Here is a 20550-nt window from a genome sequence, read left to right as displayed (position 1 = left end):
GCTGATAACACCCCTCACCCCCATGCCTACAACCGGGATGTGTCTCTGGGCTCCAGGGAAAAATAAAAAGGGTGGTGAGAAAGAGCCACTTCATAGGAAACTCTGTATGGCATTGGGGTGTGAGGTTGCACAACTGAGAGGCCTCCAAGAGGGTCACCCAGTAAGTGGGGAGAGAAGAGGGGACAGAACCTGATGTTGTTGCCCAGAGCAACATGGCCTCCTCTCTTCCCTGGCTGCACACGCTGGAATACACTTTCCAGCCTTCCTTGCAGTTAGATGTGGCCATGTGACTGAGTCCTGGCCAATGGGATGTGAGGAGATGCTGTGTACCCTTTCAAATACGGCCTTGTATAAGGAACCTCCCTTGTGCAATTCTAGCTCTTCCTCCATTTGCCAGCAGAACAGAGAGGATTCTGGGGTCTTGGAGAAGGGTGGAGCCACAAGATAGAAGGAGACTGGGTTTATGAATGACTGTGTGGAGCTGACTCCCCAATGGGCAGTGCTGTGAGCACCAGATAAACTTTTATTATGTTCAGCCAAGTGAGATTTAGGTGTTTATCCATGCAGCAGCTAGTGTCACCTGAAGGGATACAGAGATTTTTCTCCCTTTTGCTGGCAGCTGCCATGCAGATGTGACACTTCAAGGCTTAAGAGCAGTGCTGACCCTGTAGGGGTGGAAGAGACTGGAGGGGAGGTATCCCAGAGAAGTATTAGCACCACCAGCAGATGGGGTGGTAGCTGATGCCTAGACCTGCACTTGTACTTGAGCATCTGTGGTACCTTTCCTGAGTATGGCCAGAAATACCACCATCTTCTAGGGATGATCCTGCAATTACAGTGGGGCAGAAATGCAGGTTATTACTCTGTGCAATCCCTTTGCATTTAATGTGTAATGTAATAGTGCCTGGCGCATAGTGAATGCCTATTCAGTGATATTTACGGCTCTGAGGCTGGTTGAACGAGGGAACAGGTTACACTGGATGAAGTTCTGCTGAGTTTGTACCTTCTTTGTCCCTGTCTGCGTTTCTGTCTCAACTGTGGTTCAGGACACACTGTAGAACTATAAAATGGAAGCTGGGTGCAACCTTACAGGTGACCTGATTTCTCTTACATGTTGTATGTAGATCAGGAAGTTGACACAAGTGATATTAATGACTCCAGATCTGGCTTTGGAGTTAGGCCAGGAGATGACATTGTATCAGTGTCACTGCTAGGGCACAACCCAGGTCTTCTGCCTCTCTAGCCAGAGTTTTCAAAATCAGAAAACTAACAAAATAATGATTTTTTAAAAAGAAAAAGAAAAGCCAGGCACGGTGGCTCACACCTGTAATCCCAGCACTTTAGAAGGCAGAGGTGGGCAGATCACGAGGTCAGGAGTTCGAGACCAGCCTGGCCAACATAATGAAACCCCGTCTCTACTAAAAATAATAAAAAAAAAATTAGCCGGGTGTGGTGGTGGGCATCTGTAATTCCCAGCTACTCAGGAGGCTGAGGCAGGAGAATTGCTTGAACCTGGGAGGCAGAGGTTGCAGCGAGCCGAGATCACACCACTGAACTCCAGCCAGGCGACAGAGCGAGACTCCATCTCCCAAAAAAAAGAGAAAGATATCAGTTATATTCCCAATGCCTAGAGAGACCACCATTGTTAACATTTTAGTTTATATCCTTCTAGTCTTTTTTTCTTATGTGTGAATGCACATAACACATTACATATCTAGAGTAATGTATATGCAATATTTATACTATATGTAGACTATACAATATATTCTGCATATTCCATATGCATTATAAATATAGAATATACTATCTATAAAATGACAATATTCTGTAGATACATATAGTATACTACATAAATATATACTACATATATACATATTAATAGTATGTAATATTAGTAGTATACTACATAAATAATATATAATACTACATGTAGAATATGATATATTCTGTGTACATACATAAAATATAAAAGAAAAATAAACTCATGCTGTATATATTGCATTATAACCTGCTTTTTCCACTAAGATCATAAAATTATTTTCCACATTATTAAATACTATTGTATAATGTTTTATATGGCTATATCATTTAATCCTTGTTGTTGAACAATAAATGTTTCCCTGTTTTTGCTGTTATAAAGAGTTCCAAGGTAAATGTTTGCTATTGCACATTTATTATTTTTTTTTTTTTTGCAAGGGGCTAAAGTCCTATATGTGGAATTTTTGGATCCAAAAGTAAGAAAGATGTTAACACAGTTGATGTGCGTAGACAAACCGATCTCTGCAAAGGCTGTGCTAATTTAAGCTCCCATCAGTGGTGAAGGAGGTGGCCCATTTCCTCATACCCTTGGCCAGGACTGGGTGGTGTCATTTTTCCAAGGGCGCCTCTCATTCCTGAGTGGTACCAGGGGAAGGGAAGCAAGACTTGTTCTGGGCCCTCATGTCTGTGCCTCCCTGGGGTGGGCAAGCATTGGTGGGAGGACAAGGCTCAGCTGGAGGGCTGGCAGAGGAAGTGGAAAGTAAAGATGGGGAAGATGGTGCTCAGAAGAAGGTGGGCTGGGAAGTCTCCCTGGGCATCTGGCCACCCTACTGGAGTTCTGGCTGTGGAGCCCACTGATGTGGCCACATGAGCCTTGCTCCGGGCAGATGGATTGGGCCAACAGAGTGCCAGAGATGGGACTGGGAGACAAGGTGAATGAGTGTGGAGAAAGACAGACACCACCAGTCATTGGCTCCAGGAGCTACAACAAAAGCAAATATTTGGAGGCTAGGATTGCTTAGCTTTCTCCTTGGAATCAGCAGACTCCCGGAGGCTGGGATTAATTTGAAGAAATTTACTAGCAGAGTTTGTGGCAGATAAAACAGTTTGCTTATTTCACACTTGTATGGCCACCTGCTAGGAACTGTTTGTTCAGTTTCGAATTCTTTAATTAAAATCAACATAAAACAGATTGAAAACATCCCAAGAAGGGGATGCTTGATTTGCTGGAGGATATTGCAGAAAGATGGAGCAAAGTGGCTCAAAAAGTGCTTCATCACCAAGCAAGCGGGCAGCAGGGAAGTGCAGCCTGGCTAACTTTGGGATTCAAGTGTGTGAGTGTGTGTGCCAGAGGCTGGCAGGAAGTGCAGAGAACTCACGTGAGTTTTCGTCCCACTTTGGGCATTTTTCATGATGGTGGTGGGCTGAGGTGGAAAAGTGAGAGGTCCTTTTTGCTTCTGCCCCTTAGAAAAGGCCACTTCCACATTCAGTCCTTCATTAAATAGTCATTGAATTCCTCTCTATGTCAGAAATTGTGAATAACATGCAACCCTTGACCTCAAGAAGCTCAGGATCGGTGAGGGAGACAGGAAAGTGAAATAGCAATTTTAACCCAGTACGTGCTGTGTGCTGCAGTAAGGGTTAATGCCAGGTGCCATGGGAGCCCCCAGTGCTGACCTGTGGAAGAGGCGAGGAGCTCAGGTTAGATTTCTAAGAAGACATGACATCTACCTCAGCTGAGATCCAATGAGTGGACAGAATTTACTCAAGTTAAAATGATGTATCAGTTAGCTACTGCTACAATATGCTGTGTAACAAACACCTACCATCTCTCAGTGGCAAATAACAATACCATTTATCTGGTTCATGTGTCTATGTGTTGGTTGAGGGTCTGCCGATCTTGGCTGGGCCTGATCAGGCAACTCTGCTCCATGAGCCTCTTATCCTCCTCTGGGACCACCAGCCTAGCCTGGCATGATTCTCTAATGGTGACAGAAAAAGGAGAAGAGAGAAAGCCCAGTCACACTTCTAACATTCCACTGGCCAAAGCAAGTCATATGTCTGCACCCAAGGTTAAGAGGCAGGGAAACATATTTCATATATTCCACCTCTTTAGTGGGATAACACACACATACCCAGCTCTTCGGAATGGTGGCCATTAATGCAACCCATCACACATAGGATGGATGTAGTGGTGGTGGTGGGATGTTATAGGATGAGGGACAGCATAAGCTGTATGGGGCTGGGCATGCTGGGCACTGTCTGTGGGAGCATGCATATGAGGAGGGGCTTGCAAGACTCCTGGAAGGACGTGCAGGAGGAAAAGAGAAAGGTCTTATGTGTCAGCACAGTCTTTGGATTTTGTCCCCGGGGCAGTGAGGAAGCACTGGTGGGTTTTAAGTGGGGAGTGACGTGGTCAGATTTTGCCATGGAGTCACCTCTCTGGCTAGCTTCAGAGTGGAGAACAGAGTAGGTAGGACAGAGGTTCAGGGTTGGAAGACCAGTTAGGAGCCTTTCAGTAACCCAGGCTTCCACAGGACCTGATTTCATGATCAGGAGACTCAGGTTGTGACCTCTTGTTTTTATAAAGCATTTTTCCTGGATGCTTGTTAAACTTTGACTCATGGTGTGCCAGCTCATAGCAAAAAGCTCTGCTGCTGTTATAGCAAATGGAATCAGTGGAGATGGTTAAGGAGTAGGAGGCTTGCTGGTCCTAACACATCCCATTCACTTTGGCCTTGACTCAGTAACTGGTCCCCTGAACCTCTCCATCATCTCTTCTCAGGCCCCACAGCTCTTGAGCAGGCAGAAGCTAGAGGCTGGTATCCTGGATAGAAATTGCTCTGCTCGGCTGGGCATGGTGGCTGATGCCTATAATCCCAGCACTTTGGGAGGCCGAGGCAGGTGGACCACTTGAGGTCAGGAGACCAGCCTGGCCAATATGATGAAACCCCATCTCTACTAAAAATACAAAAAACTAGCCCAGGCATGGTGGCACACATCTGTAATCCCAGCTACTCGGGAGGCTGAGCCAGGAGAATTGCTTGAACCCAGAAGGCAGAGGTTGTAGTGAGCTGAGATGGCACCACTGCACTCCAGCCTGGGCAACAGAGCGAGACTCCATCTTGGAAAAAAAAAAAAAAGAAAAAGAGAAATTTCTCCCTCCCTTCCCCAAGCCCCACTCCCTTTGGGTCCAAGTGTTGCAGACGGTCTGCATACACTGCTGGGCACAGGGACTGCCTGTTGGAGATCTTGGGCCCTGGTGCCTGTGGGGAAGGCCAGCCCGGCGGGCTCTGCCTAGTGCCCATTTCCTGACACCTGCTTTTAACGCCTGATTTTGAGCTAGCCACTTTACATTTTGCATCCATCCCCTACTGGCTTGGCATAGTGGGAAAGACACTGTAGTCAAAGACCTGGGTTTGGATGCCACTTCAGCTCCCTGCAGATCCTGGGATCTTGAACAAGTCACTCGGTTTCCTCGTTGTTGGTTGATCTCAGCTGGTAAAGTCGCCAAATGTGGCCATGGGTGTGAAAGATCCTGGAGACCCTCTCACTCCTCAATTCCCTGCCCAGACACCCCCACGCATCCTGGAAATGGCAGCTGAAACCTACCTTCTCTTCCTGGAGGGCCCAAGCAGACCTCTGCCAAAGCTCCCCTGGCTTTAGACAGCTTCCACGGAAATGAAAGCCTCTCATCCGTGTGTTCTTGTATCTCTGAGCCTGCAAGCCCTGGCACAGAACTGGCAGCTCACAGGTAAATACATGTTGAATATGGAATGTAAACTCTTTCTAACCTAATCTGGCCTGGCAAATTCGCCCACTCCTTCTCCTTTCTCTTCTGAAGACACTTCCTTCCCATGCCTGGTGCTCAGGACCGGGATTCACTCCCCAGGTGCTGGGCAGGCCTGTGTTTAGATTTCCCCTTCCTCCTAACCCGCAAGGACCTTCGTAAAGCACTGGCCCATGGGAACACAGAGGACTGATTATGGCTTTGCAGCTGAGGCCCAGGATTCAAGACATCTTGACATCGCTGCTCACTGGCTGTGGCCGGGGGATTTCACTGAAATCCTCTGAGCTCCAGTATATGCAACTAGAAAACAGGGATGCTAATGATTTTATGGCTATTTATGGCTATTGTTAATTGTCTCTTTTGAGCAGTTCTTGTGTGCTGGGTATGAAAACCATCACCACCACCACCATTATCACAGTGCTGGGGCTGCCAGTTCTTGAGAGTTTGTTATGGTCCTGGCAGAGTTGACTTTATGAAGAATAGCTCATTAACCCACACAAACTCCCCCAAGACCCCTTTTCTTGTTTTGGGGTGCCTACCTGCCTGCTTTGGTGGTTGCTGTGAGGAGCAAAGGAAATGATGTGTGTGTGTGTGAAGATAAAGGGACGGGAAGTGGGGAGATAGGCATGAGGGATCTGGATGGGCCCTCCTACCTTGTTTTAGGAGAAGCAGCTCAAGTAGGAGAAAACTGTTTGGATTCTGGAGTTGAAGAGAGCAGGGTTTGAATCCCAGCTCTGCCACTTTCTATTGTGACTTTTATTTTTTGGTTTTTTTTTTTTTTTTGAGAAGGAGTCTCGCTCTGTCGTCTAGGCTGGAGTGCAGTGGTGCAATCTCGGCTCACTGCAAGCTCTGCCTCCCGGATTCATGCCATTCTCCTGCCTCAGCCTCCCAAGTAGCTGGGACTATAGGCGCCCACCACCATGCCCAGCTAATTTTTTGTATTTTTAGTAGAGACGGGGTTTCACCGTGTTAGCCAGGATGGTCTCGATCTCCTGACCTTGTGATCCACCTGCCTCAGCCTCCCAAAGTGCTGGGATTACAGGCTTGAGCCACCGTGCCCGGCCTACTGTGAAGTTTTGAGCCAGACACTTAGGCACTTTGAGCCTCAGTTTCTCTATATGCAAAATGGGCTAAGATTCCCCACCTTGAAGATGAATGAGATGAGGACAATTACAAAGCAGTCAGCAGAAGGCAGGAAGCACATCAGATGCACTACACTAAGCCACTTGTAAAGTGGTTAGCAGGTAGTCTAGTTCATAGGACATACTCAGAAATGAAACTCACTTTCTGTGCTTTTTATTTGATCATCATCAAATGGCTTTTGAGGATAGGTAAAGAGGATTACGGTCATCCAGAGGAGAAACTGAGGCTCAGCAATGTCAAGTGACTTGCCCAAGGCCACACAGTGAGCAATTCACCAGGTAGATCCTGACCCCAGGCTTGTCTGACACTGGGTCCTGCTCACCTCCAGCCTTGCTGACTTTCCTGACGCAGCCACCTGCCTCCCTGACATCTTTGTGCCTCTGGGCCTGAGGCAGTGGCTGGTACCCTGTGGTGTCTGGTGGCTAGCCTGGATCTTCTGTCCTTGCCCGGTCCTCTGCACCCCATGCCCCCCATCACCAGCTCCCCAGACTCTGCTCTTCGGCTGAGGGGCACACTGCAGTGAATCAGCCTCTTTGTGGCGTTGATTAGAGGCCTCCTCTTACAAACATCAAAGCTTCAATTAACATGGGCCGCTTGCAACCCTCTTGCAAAACTCTGATAAGAATAGAATTTTCTCTTGGAAAATGGATTTTTATTTAGTTGTGTGTACTGTTGGTTAAATGACCTACTCTATACACTGGCGCTGAGATTCTGGGGACAATTAGGGGGCTCGTCAGGAGCTGGTTATCTGAAGGAAACAGGCGCTGGGCTGTTTAGCTGTCTAATATCCTGACGGGCGGGGGGCAGAGGCAAATTAAAAAAAAAAGGCTTCACTCCTCTAGACATGGGGAGTGGAGGGTGGTGTGCTGAGTAGGGGCTTTGTGGGGCAGGAAGGCGGTCTCTGCTCTCCTGGGAGTGTGGCTGGGTTGGTGGGCCCCAGCCTTGTTTTGCTGAGTATGAGTGTGTGTGTGTGTGTGTATATGTAGGATGTGCAGGAGTCTCAGATGCTGCTCTCAGAGCATATGCTGGCCTCAAAGAGGACCCGGGGAGCTGGCTGGCTGGGTGTAGAGGGGGCATGATTCAAGAACACAGCAGAGCTGGGCACACCTGAGCTGGAGGCATGGGAGGCTAAGGCTGGTAGGCCCCTGACTTTTTTCATAATCACTCCTCTTATTAAACTTGGCCTTCTTCAAGAGATGGGATGGGTTAATGTTCAGAAAATGCTGTCTCCTCAATCTCATTGCTTCTAGGGGAGGAAAAGAAGCATTCTTCCCCTGTCCAGGATTCCTGAGAGGCCGCTGACTTAGGCCCCCATCAGTCTGCAATCTTCTTGGTTCCAAAGACCCTTCCAAAAAGGGAAGCCCTCAATTCCTTCCAACTTTCCTTGAGCTTCCATTCACCGACAGAAAAAATTCTTCCTATTGTCTAACCATATTTCCCCAGCTGCACTTTAAGTCTGTCCTGAATGTAGATACATTGGAAAGCGTGAGAAACTTATGGTTAGGGGAGTGGCCTGCTTGGGAGTGGGAGAGTTTGGGGTGGGCGCGAGGGTGGACAGCTGGCTGGGGAAGGCAGAGTGCAGAAGAGCTGGTCGGCAAACTGCTCTTCTTCCTTGAGTTGGGGAAGTCTGGTGTAGCATGACTGTATTGATTCAATTATTCCCTACAATGTAATACTCTGCATCTGTGTGATAGCAACAAACAGAGTTGAAAGACATACAAAAATAAATGATCTGAAAGTTAATATGGATGAATGGGCATCTATGAATTCGAGGAGAGAGGTTTTGTTTTACATTGTAAAATCAATAGCGTGCAGAACAATGTCCTAACTTCCCCTGGGGACCCCAGCGAACCCACCCGTATCGATTGCCATGCAAATTAATTGAATTCACGAAATCCACATTGCTGGGTAATTGATGCTTCTTATAATTACCTCCAAGTTATGAGCTTTTAGGGGATTGCATTGATTCCTGGGCCGTGGGGAGGGTGAGGGGAAGAGGCAGCTTCCTGGAACTGCAGCCAGTGGCTGTCCAGGTGGGCAGTGGGCAGGTGGAGGATGACCAAGGCTTGAATCAGGGTCATTTGCCTGATGGTGGCGGGAGGCAGGGGCGGGTGGGATCCTCATCTCACAGTTTGCTCACCCAGACCAGGTGAAGCTGGGAGTTTGAGGAGACATGAGCAGGTACCCCTGGACATTTGAAAGGTCCCCTGGTAAGAAGGCTTTTCTGGCATCTGGGGCTCCTTGGGGGTGCCAAGACTGTCTTCAGGGAGTTATAATAGCAAACATTTATTCAGCATTTGTTATGTGCCAAGCATTGTTCCAAGTACGTTGCAAACTCATTAAATCCTACAAACAACCTTGAGGCATGTACTATTGTTTCCTTTGGTTGTTGAAGAAATGAGGCACAGAGAGTTAGGTAAGTTGTCCAAGTGACAGAGCTGGAAACCTTGACCACAGGCTAATCCATGAATGGGCTTCAGGAACCAACCCCCTCATATCACATGAGCAGTCTGCACTTTGACGCATGTGTGTTTCTCAGAGGGAGAGTCTGTAACTTTTATCAGATAATCACTGATTCAAATATCTGTTATATAAACATTGTTTCTATTCCTTATATTTATACAGTGATGAGTGTTTTAATTCATTCTTGCAGGACATACTGTGTGACCTTGGAAAAATCACCTAACTTATCTGAGCCTCTTCTACAACTGCAAAAGCCAGAGGTTAGGATGGATGTTGTCCAGGTCTCTTTGCAGCTCTGACATCTACGGGTGATGCAGGGCATTTGCTCATATGGACCTCCCAAGAAGCCCTGAGCCAAGGAGGATGCTGGGCAGATGAGGAACCGTAGGCACATTGGGGCTAGGTCTCTTAGGGGGAAGCTCATGCAGCAGGTTACTGGCAGGGACATGAGGACAGGTGAAGTTGGTCTCCAAGCCAGGTGTACCTCAGGCCTCTTTCTTGTCTTCCTAGAGACCCTCCCATGGGAGTCAGCCAAACCCAAGGAGGAGTCTGGTGCTGGGTCCTGGAGCCTGCACTGCCATCCCTCTACCTTGGAGCCACAGGGCAGCACAGCCAGGAAGAGCTCCCTTCTCTCTATTGCTGCTGTGTGGGAAAGTTGTCTCCTCTTCCTGGGCTCATTGCTTTTACTTGCAGAATGAGTTGACTTTGGGAGCTGTGGCTGGAGCCAGGGGCCAGGGATGTTCTTGGCCACAGGGTGGGCAACCCTGTGGGTTGGAACCCACAGGTAGGCAAAGGCTCCTAACAGATACTGTCTCCAGGAAAGTACTTGTGTAATGCCAGCCCTCTTCTTCCCTGGGCTTGGCAGAAGGTGAGGGCTGGCCATTCATGTCACCCTTCCCTCTTCCCAGGCTCAGCTTTGGAGCAGTTGAGGCTGAGCTCCAGAGAGACATGTCTCCTGATTGGTGGAGTCTGGCCTGGTGGAGCTGAAGCACCATGAATTACCATCCACACTAGGGACATGGCCTGGTTCCGTGTCCTTGCCAGGGCAGCCTGGGCTGGCCAGGTGGCACTCACAGCAGGGAGACCGGGGCTTAGAGTTCAAGGTGGAGGCTGGAGCACAGGGTAGGAAGCTTGGTTCTGCCTGTGGCTGGAGCTTCTACTTGGCTCTTGAGGACTTGGTGCAGGGTGGATGTGGCCGTGAGCCCCTCATTGGGCACTAGGCAGTGGTTCTGGCTCTCCATCTCCTGGAAGCTTTGGGACTAGAAAGGTACTGACTCCCTACAGGGCAGCTACCTCTGCAGAGGGGAAGTTGTGTGGCATGCTCAGAGGTTTCTGGCACTGCTACAGCCTCCTTGCCAACCCCAGCCCATGGTGTGAAGGCTCCAGGCTCTGCTAGGTTGTCCTTCCTGGCAACAGTCACAGTCTTGAGAGGGAGGACCTGGGAGGCTTCCCTGACTCATCTAGGCCAACAGGTGGCCAGCTAATAGGCAGAACTCTCCTGCCTTGATCTCCGTGTCCAGATCAGGGGTTCCTGAATGACCTTAATGCTGATCTTCTGGACCCAATGACTCTTGAGAGATGGTAGGGATCTTACAAGATTATCTAATCTAGACTCCTCACCAAAATGAGGTTCAAAGAGGTCATTGGTTTGTCCAAGGTCACATGGTCCATAGGTATCAGAGCTGAATCTTCAGTCCAAGCCTTCTGACTTAAGTGCAGGATTCTTTCCATGACATCAAAATAATCTCCCAGCCACTAGCCAGCCATTTCTCTGGGCATCTCTGGTGTGGGGTGTTGGTGTTGGTGGAGGGAGGGTCCTCTCTATCCTCCTCCTAGAGAATCCTAAGACTTCACAGGGGTCAGGACATGGTAGAAGGCTCCTGCCTTGCTGGCTGTGTCTTTGCTCCTAGCTTCTGGACCCCCTGAATCCTGAAGAACACAGGCTTCTAGACCTAGCTAGGATGCCTCTCTCCCTCTCTTCTGGGGAGAACAGCCCATTCTCCCTCGGCACACCCTAGGGCAGAGATGGTGCCATGGCAGCCTTAATAGGGGAAGTTGATGAATGCATCAGAAATGTGTATAATTAAGATTGGAAACTAATTGTGGGATGGTTGATGTTCCTCTCTCTCTCCTCTCTCCCTGCAGGAGAGGAATTCTTTCTGTATATACTGAGCCCCAAGGAAGGAATAGGGTGAGATCTGACATGGGGCCTGGAGTGAAGGAGAGCTGAAATCTTCCTTCCTTCCTTCCTTCCTCAACTCACTCACCCACCCATCCACCTACTCACCCATCTGTTCACCCATCCATCTATCCACATCCACTTATGTACTCACACATCCATCCACACACTCAGGCACCCATGTATCTACCCATCTATCCATCTACTAACCTGTCTATCTGTCCGTCCGTCCATCCATCCCATAGGTTCTTCCCCGACATGCAGCGGGCACTGATGTGGGAGGTGTACTAGTGGGTACAGAGGTGAACATGACAGAATGATGCAGCAAGTGATCAGGGAGGAAGACAAGATTCTTGCCTCATGTCAGAATTTCCTGGGGTTTCCAACAGTTAATTATTCAAGGAGAAGCCCTCATAAAGGGCATAGACTTCTTCTGTAAAAGAAGTGAGGATCCCCACGTTTACATTTTGTGCTGCAAGAGCATATTTAGTGTTGCAGGCCCTGGTGAAATTTTCATTGCCATAGTTATCCTAAGCATTTGAGGAGAGCCTACTAGGCCCATTCCCCTGAGACTTCATTTAACCCAACCCAACCCAACCCAACAACCAAATGGATCCAGTACAGTTGCTAGCCCTGTTTCACAGATGAGGAGACTGAGGCTTAGGTAAGCAAAGCAAACATGCCTCAGTGAGCAACCAGGGTTGTCATGAGAATGGAATGAGGTCAAGGCCAGGTTTTAGTCTGCAAACAAGTTGGAAGATTGATATGAATCAGAAATAACCAGTGTGCTTTTAGAAATATTTCCTCTTAAGCTTCAGTAAAAATTGATTCTGCCCTTAGGGATGTGGGCCACATGGGAGTCAGAAGGCAAAGAAAAACAGACCCACAGCTAAATCTGTTCTCTTGGCTCCAAGGGCTGGGTGGTGCCAAAGCTTAAGGAGCTCTGACTTTGTGTGATGCTGCATATTTATTTCATCATCTGATTTTCATGTAACGAGGCTCTGCCACACCGTGAGAGTATTACTCCACAAAGTAGGTTTATTATCACCATTTCACAGATGAGAAACTGAGGCAAAGAGAGTGAAGGTCACTTGTGTAGGATAACCCAGATAATAAGTGGAAGACAGGAGTTTGAGACCAGGTGAGGTAAATGCCTCCTTGTGCTTACTTCTCCCCTGACCTGTCTGCTGCCCTAGGTGAGCCACATAGCTGTATCTATGGGGGTAGAGCCAGGAACAAGGATGACCGATTCCATCTCACAGCCTTTCCTGGAAATACTGAACAACCCAGAACCTGCCCGTGCCCTACACAGCCAGGCCTGCTCTGAGTGTCATTCGGAGCTCCAGCTATGGCAGGACCTGTTGATGCCCTGCCTGGGTCCCTATGTCTCATCTCCTCACCCCACTCACTGCCGTGGGCACTGACTGGGCCACTGCTGTGGGTTTGATGCCCTTTTGGGGGTTGTGGCTCCAGACCTAGTCACAGGCCCCTGGATTAGCTATCCACTGTAACAAATGATCCCAGAACTCAGCAGTTTAAGACAACAATAAACATGGATGATCTCATCCAGTTTCTGTGGATCAGGAACTTGAGAGTGGCTTAGCTAGATGTTTTTTGCATGAAGTCTTTTGTGAAGTTGCAGTCAAGATGTTGGCTGGGGCTCCCATCTCATCTGAAGGCTTGACTGTGGCTGTGGGATCCACTTCTAAGATGATTGACTTGCATGGCTCACAAGGCCTCCTGGCTATTGGCAGGAAGCCACTGTTCCTTGCCCTGTGGACCTTTCCATAGGACTGCTTGAGTGTCTCCAGGGCATGGCTTTCCCTAGAATGAGTGATCTGAGAGAGCGAGACAGAACCCAAGAAGAAAGGAGCAATGTCTTTTATGGCCTAGTTTCAGAAGTCACTCTGTAACTTCTAACACATTCTTTTTACTAGAAGTGAGTCACGAAGTCTGGCCACATTCAAGTGGAGGGGAATTAGGGTTTGTTTTTGTTTTTTTTTTTTGGAAGGAAAACTAAAGAAAATTGTGGACACATTTTAAAACCAGTATACTCTCAACTGTTCTTTTTGGCTGGTAATGGTAAGCTACCCAGCTCTTACCCAGACACCAATCAGAGCTCCACCAAAGGCTGTTTGGGGATAGTTCCTCCTGACCGTGACTCACAGCTGCTTCTGATCATGGGAGGTGAGGGTGTCTTAAAACCCCCCTTCCAGTCCATTTCTAGCCACTTCCTTTTATTCTAGCTCACTGTTTTCTATTTATTCTTTATAACAATGATAGCTACCCTTAATTGAGTACCTGCCATGTGCCAGGCACTATACAGATATTATCCATAATCTTTAAATTCTGCAAGGTGGGGAAAGGCAGGTTCAGAAAAGTCAGGTGACTTGTCCTGGCCCACACACTAGTCCCTGGCAGACCTGCTGCGGGCTCCTGCTGCCCCCTACCTGATGAGCCTTCCCCTTGTCTCAGCCCTGCCCTGTCTTCAGGACCTGGCTCAGGCATGGCCTGTTGGAGAGGCTCCCTCTGATGGGCCCCTGGCTGGCATTGAGTGATCTGGGAGTCCCTCCACGTCACCATCTTCTCGTTGTTTGTGTACATACCTTGTTTCCCCCACTAACCCATGAGTGTCTTCAGGGTACATGTTTGTCAATGGTCCCTGTGTCCCCCAGAGTGCCCAGCAAAGCACCTGGCACATAGCAGTACTCAGGATTTGGGACACAAGTGATTGGAATGGTCTCCCTAGCCAGACAGCTGAGATTCATTGCCCTTAGCAGGTCTCAGGGAAAGGGTCAGAAACCCAGGCTTCCTGCACCAGTCTGCCGTGACTTTTTCCTGCCTGTGCCCTGCTGTCCAGAGCCAATGGCCCGGCCCCCCTCACTTCAACACGGTCATGTGGGCTGGCTACTCCTGGCTGCATTGCTGCTGCCCGCCCCGCTTCACCCCCCTTTCTCTTATCATAGCTCCCAACTCCCTGCTCTTTCTTCCCTAAATTGATTTTCAGCAAAATCCCTCTTTATTCTGACTTCTCAGGCCTCTTTAGGTTTGTTCCTGGAATCTTTTTTCCCTCTCCCTCCCCCAGCTCATCCGGGTCACTCTTCTTGGCCTCTGTCCCCACCCGCCCCTCCCCGGATGGTGGGACCTGTTGCTGCTCTCCTGCCTGTGTCCCCACCCCCTGCAATGCCCCTCCCTGTGCCCATCTCCTTGGCTGTCGTCTCCAAGGTTACCTAGCGACTTTGCCTCTCTCTGCTCCCTCTTCTCGCCTCCCATTTCTGAGCGGTTCCTCCAGGGAGGGTTGATGGGGGGCGCCTGGGGGTGGGCAGCGGGGAAAGATTGTCTTCTGCCTTCCCCTTTCTCCCTGGTCCTGTAACTGCTGGTCCATCTTTTGTCCCTCTCTCCTTCCCTCCCTGCTTTGTAATCTTCTCTCGGTTTTTCTGCTTGTCTCTTTTTCTCCTCTTGTCTCTTTTCCCATTCTTTCTTTTTCTTTCTCTCTCAATTTCCACCTCTCTCTGTTTCTGAGTCTCTCTCTCTGACATGCTCGCTATCATTCTGTCTTTGCCCTCTTCGTCTCTGAATTCTTGTTTCACACTCACAATAAAGAATTATCCCAGCTCCAGTTCCCTGGGTGGGCCCACGTCAACATCCCATCCCGGTCTCTTTAGGTGTTGGTGCCAAATGGTTTTGCAGGAGGACATTGAAAGTCTGAAGCCCAGTGCGGGGCTGAGTTCTATTTAGGGCCAGTCATGAAGTGCTTTGGGAAGGGGAGAGGTACACAAGCATGTGTACCCCACTTTCCAAATATATGCCAGGCCAAAGGCAGACTGGAACCCCACCCACCTTCTGTGTGGCCAGGCAAGCCTGCACAGGCAGAGGCTGAGGCTGAGACACCCACAGGTGTCAGGGAGAATGCCGTCGGCCCACCAAAGGCTCCTGCGGGCTGCCTGTGCTTGCAGTCTACAGGTGGACCTATTTCCGTCACACCAGACAGTGCTCACAAAGAGCCCAGCCTGGAGCCTGGCATACAGCAGGTGCTCAGTAATTGCGTGTCTCCTTTCTGACTGGAGTCAGAGGGAGGTGCACAGGGCTTCTGGCCTCCTTGTCAGACATGATGCACCATTCTGGGATAAATAAACCTTTTTTTTCCAAGAACCTTTTGAGGGACTTTTCCAGAAAAATTAAGAGAATAATTTTTTTTCCTTTCAGAAATGTTCATTCCCCCCTGCTGAAATTTTCCATTTATCTTTCATATCTGTACCTAAACATAGTAAATGGCTTCCATATTTTAACATGATCATTACATCTTAATGCATCTTTATGTTCCTAAAGTAATAGTGATCTTATAAAAGACTCTAGAAACAAGACTGTGCATAAATTTGGACCCCCTTACATTTTCCCCTTGGCTTCAATGTTTCTGCCCACCGCCCTCCGCACTCCCCCTGCTTTGTGTCTCTAGAGCCCTGGGAGGTCAGGCTGACATGACAGGTACTAGAGTCTCCTAAATATGGGAGTAAGAAGGGGGTTCTCAGCTCAAACCCAGCCCAGTCAGGCCTCATCTGTCCACCCAGGATGGTCAGGTCCAACCAGGCCCAGCCAGACCTTGTCAGATCCAGTTACGCTGATGGAGGCTTCAGCTCTTAGTGTCTTTCCTGGCCCTGTAGAGAGATTCTTTTTGGCTTCTTCCCAAATTCTCAGGACAAGGTAAGGAATCAGGGTCAGGGATGGGTTCCTAGCTCAGGTCCCTACAGGCATAGAAGGACAATCTGTACTACTCTGCCATTCTCCCCTCCCCTACAAATATTTGGGAACATATCTTTACTGTGTGCCAGGTCTAGGCCATCCTCCAGCCCCTAGGAATGCTTCTCCTCATCTCTCTTGATCTGTTACAAGTGCCTTTTCAAAAATGGATGTATAACTCACCTCTTCCTGGAAGCCTTCCCTGATTAACTCCATGCATCCATTCAACATGCATTTATGGAGTGTCTGCCACATGCCCTGGACTATAATGGACACAGGGAATACCTTAGTGAACAAGATGGATAAAGTTCCTACCCCTATGAAGCTTGCATGGGAGAGACAGGGAGTAAACAGAAAAACAGCTACCATGGGTGACAAATAGGGGATCTTACCCTAGCTAGAGGGTCAGGGAAAGGCCCAGCTCACTCTCAAAGGAGAAAGACCCTGTCTTGAGAGGGAAGTTCTAAACCATCGTGGCCACAAACTAGAGATGTGACCTTGGGCAAGTCACCTATCTCTGAGCTTATTTTCCTCAACTGTGAAAGAAAGGGTCCCTTTCTGCTCTAGAATTACATGTTTACTTAAAAGCAAATTTACTTTCAGACAAGTTTATAAACAAATTATTTCTTGAGACTTGGACATTGTAGAAAAATGTGAAATTCCAATTAAGCATAAAGAAAAAATAATAGAATAATCACAATGAAACAGTCAACCTAACAAAATCATTCCCATCACCCACAATCCCACCTCTCAGAGATAACTGCTCCTGGCATCTTGGTAATCTAAGCTCATGCGGAAGCAGGTAGCAAACTGTCTGCTGAGGTCCCTGAAGGTGTGCTCTCTCCCACTCACCCACCTCCTTTGCCTCTGCTTTGGCTTCTTGCACACACCGCGGGATGGAGTGGGGGACCCCAGCCAGCCCTGGGCCCCTTGGGGCCATGGTCCACGGTCTCTTTCCAAAGGCAGAAGGCACCTCTGTGGCTGTAGGGCTGCTCTGACGTCTTGGGCCACATTTGATGGAGAGTTCGCCCTGCCAGAGCTTGCTGGGTAGACCCTCTCTACGCTCAGAGACGCTGTAGCATCGGAGAATGGGCAGCTGGAGCACCTGGGGCTCTGTCTCTAGCCAGGTCCACCCAACCAGGCGGGTGGGGATGCAGTGCAGCGTGCGGCCAAAAGATGGCAGCACTGCACTACCTCAGGCCCGAGCTGCAGCGGGCAGCAGGAGGGTTCCGCCAGGCAGGTGTATGTGCCAGGGTCTGGTCATGGGGCTGGCCCTTTGTCCTCCAAGGCTCTGAGTGGGAACCACCAATTTGGCTGGGCCTCCTGGAAGTCGGCACTTGAGTTGCCTTACCTAGAGCAACAGGCAGATCGCTGCATTCCAAAGGCCTCAGGCCCTGGCCCCCACCTACCGCTGAATTGTTCCCTAAGCCCCTAGTGTCATTTGCTGTTTCAGTGTGGAACGATCTGGGAGTGGGAGATGAAGACCCTGCCTCGTTTTGGGCCAGCCCCTCCTGCTTCTCCCCCAGCAGATCTTCTTTTGTGATACCCGAATGGGCTGGAAGGGGAGTGGGGGAGAGGGAGAAGGGGCAAGGACGGCAGAGATCTCAGGCTGCAGACTCACTTGCTGGGCCTCCAAGCCAAGTTCTACCACTTGCTTGCTGGGCTACCTTGAGCAAGTGACTTAACATCTCTGAGTTATCTCTAAAAGGGGGTACAATGAAAATAATATTAGGCTTTTTTATTATTAGCTATTTTATTGACAGTTCTAAAAGACCTAACCTCCCCTAGTATATTAGCTGGATCCAGAAGCATTTCTCAGTGGTCTTATTTTCTAATAGTCCCTGTGCTTGTCCTGTGTCTTGCTCTTAGGACCCCCACCCTCTGCCCACCTCCATTTCATAATAGCTCAGTGATACCCACCATTTATCAGGTGTGGACACCATGCTTGGCTCTATGCTTGCCTTCCAAGGAACCCTTTGAGGTACCACCTTTTACAGGTGGGGAGCTGGGGCTTGGAAAGATGGAGTATCTTAGTCAAGGCCACACAGTAGAGCTAGGATCCAACCAGGTGACCCAGTCCTGGATTCTCTTCCTTCAGACCCCTTGGCCCCTACTCTGAGAAGCCGGGCTGTTTTCTCCTGTTCGGACACCAGTCAGGGCCCTGAGCCCCCTTCTCTGGGGTTCTGATCCTGCTGTAAACCTTGGGTGCTGTTGGTGTAGCTGTGAAGCTCCTGAGTGTGTGGGGGCAGAGGCGGGTCAGTGTCTTGGCTGCCCTTGGGTGTGTGTCCTCCGTGTGGGGCAGGAGGGGGATGGAATAACTCACAGGAGGCTGGTGCCCAGTCCTGCCTGGTGCTCTCCCACCCCCCGGCTAGTGCTGACTTGTTAGGCCGAGGGAGCTGACACCCTAACAGCGCCTGTCAGACTCCAATGAGTTGATGATGTGGAAACTGGTTATTAAGTGTAATAACAGTGGTTTGGTTTTTCCACGGTTCTGCCGGTAAGTGCCTAAGTGACAGCTGGCTTGTGCCACGGTGCTGCATGCTAAGTGGCTGAGGATGGGGCACGGGGAAGGTGTGAGGGGCTCTTCTAAGGTTTTGGTTGGAGGGAGGTCAGAAGGTGTTGTTGCCTGTGCCTCTTCTGTGGGTGAGGCCTTTCAGCCCATATGGGACAATGGGCCCTGGCTTCTTGGCCCGGGTCTGGGCTGGATGGAATGTGTGGATTCAGGACGGCAAACTAGGTGGTAATGTGTCTCCAAACCTAATGGGTCCTCATATACACAGTCCCCCTCACTGACCTTGTCTCTGGATCAACAAGGACTGGATTGGAAATCTGGAAACTTGGAGTTTAAGCTTTGCCCCTCATTGCTTGTAACCTTAGAAACATGGCTTAACTCTTCCGGTTGCCCAGTCTTCACAATGCAGGGTTTGAACAGGGTTAATTTATTCATTTAACTACACGTGTCAAACCAATGAACAATGGATAGAAACTTTCTGTTAGATGAATGTATAAAGAAAACATAGTAAATACATACAGTGGAATATTATTTAGCCTTGAAAAAGAGGGAAATCCTGTTATTTGCAACAACACAATGAACCTGGAGGACATTACGCTAAGTGAAATAAGCCAGTCACATGTATCTGACGTATCAGAAATTCATTCCACGTATATGATGTATCAGAAATTGATTCCACGTATAGGACATATCAGAAATTGTCAAACTAATAGCATCAGAGAAAACAGTTGGCTGAACCAAAAGCACCCAGGGCTTGGAGCAAATTGCCAGGGGCTAGGGGAAGAGGCAAATGGGGAATTGTTATTCCATGCGTATAGAGTTTCGGTTCTGCGGGGTGAATAAGTTCTAGAGATCTGCTGTACAACATAGTGCTTATAATTAAGAATCTGGTATTGTGTACTTCAGAATTCCTTAAGATCTCATGTTAAGTGTTTTTACCACACACACACAAAAAGAAACCCAAAGGAATATGAGAAACTTTGGGAAGTGTTGGATATGCCTATTACCTTGATAGTGGTGATGGTATCATGGCTGTTTGTGTATGTCCAACTTCACCAAATTGTACACATTAAATATGTACAGTTATCTGTATATCAACTATACCTCAACAAAGCTGTTAAACTTGCTCTTAGACATATTTTGTTTGGCCTATACAGTGCTTTAAATTTAAGTGCCCACATTTAATATTCTAGAATTTCTGATAGAGATCCATACTTCTGACTTTCTTTCAAAACTGTAAGAATTGGTAACTCTGGGCCTGCATGTCCACATGGCAACAATTGGCTGCAATCTTTCTCCCCTCACACAGGGTTTACACTCTAGTAACTTGCCACGGTCCCCACCACTCCCTATTGTATCCCCCACACGGGCTGAGTGCCAATGGCTATTGACTTATTGCACCTGATCCTCCTCACTCACCTGAATTCAGTGCCTGGCCCTGCATCGGATAGTCACTGAGGGCCCATTTTGTGCATGGCATCATGCTCTTTACATCAGAAATTATGATGATAAAGAGCTTAGAAGAGGGCACTGGGACCTGGGTATAATGAGATCATAGACATCTCCAACAGCATTTTCAGCTGAGAATTCTAGAATTCTGTAATACAAGAAGTCTCTGCCCCTCTCTCCCTGAACTGTAAAAATGAACATTTTCACTCAGGGTGATCTCCATCTCCATGCTCAGGTCGGGAAGGGAGACTCTTCCCTTCCCACTGTCCGCGTGCCTCATCCTGACCCTACAAATAATTTAGCCCCCTGGATGTGTGGGTGGGGAGCTCTCATAAGCTAGCCATGTACTTTCTCTCTCTCTGTTAGTTTCCTCATGTGGAAAAAACACCACTAGGTTGTTGAAAAATTTGGAGTTTGGGGCTTGAGTTTTCCAGGCTACATACTCTATGACTGACCTTGGACAAGTCATTTCACCTCTCTGAGTCTCCTCATCTGCAACATGGGAATAAATACTATCAT

The 20550-nt window shown here is 48.6% G+C and overlaps 1 long non-coding RNA gene across 1 annotated transcript; it reads right to left on the bottom strand.

Moving 5' to 3' along the window:
• Nucleotides 1-503: 503 nt before the first annotated feature.
• LOC129007512 (uncharacterized) lies at nucleotides 504-20117 on the bottom strand. The gene is made up of 3 exons (XR_008492337.1): nucleotides 20002-20117; nucleotides 5693-5848; nucleotides 504-826 (listed from the first exon to the last, which is right to left on the bottom strand). It is a non-coding gene; the product is annotated as an uncharacterized LOC129007512 (long non-coding RNA).
• Nucleotides 20118-20550: the final 433 nt, after the last annotated feature.

The sequence above is a fragment of the Pongo pygmaeus genome, chromosome 9, assembly GCF_028885625.2.
Source record: "Pongo pygmaeus isolate AG05252 chromosome 9, NHGRI_mPonPyg2-v2.0_pri, whole genome shotgun sequence".
NCBI lineage: Eukaryota > Metazoa > Chordata > Mammalia > Primates > Hominidae > Pongo > Pongo pygmaeus.
Note: the sequence above shows the minus strand (reverse complement) of the source record. Positions and strands in the feature narration are given on the sequence as shown.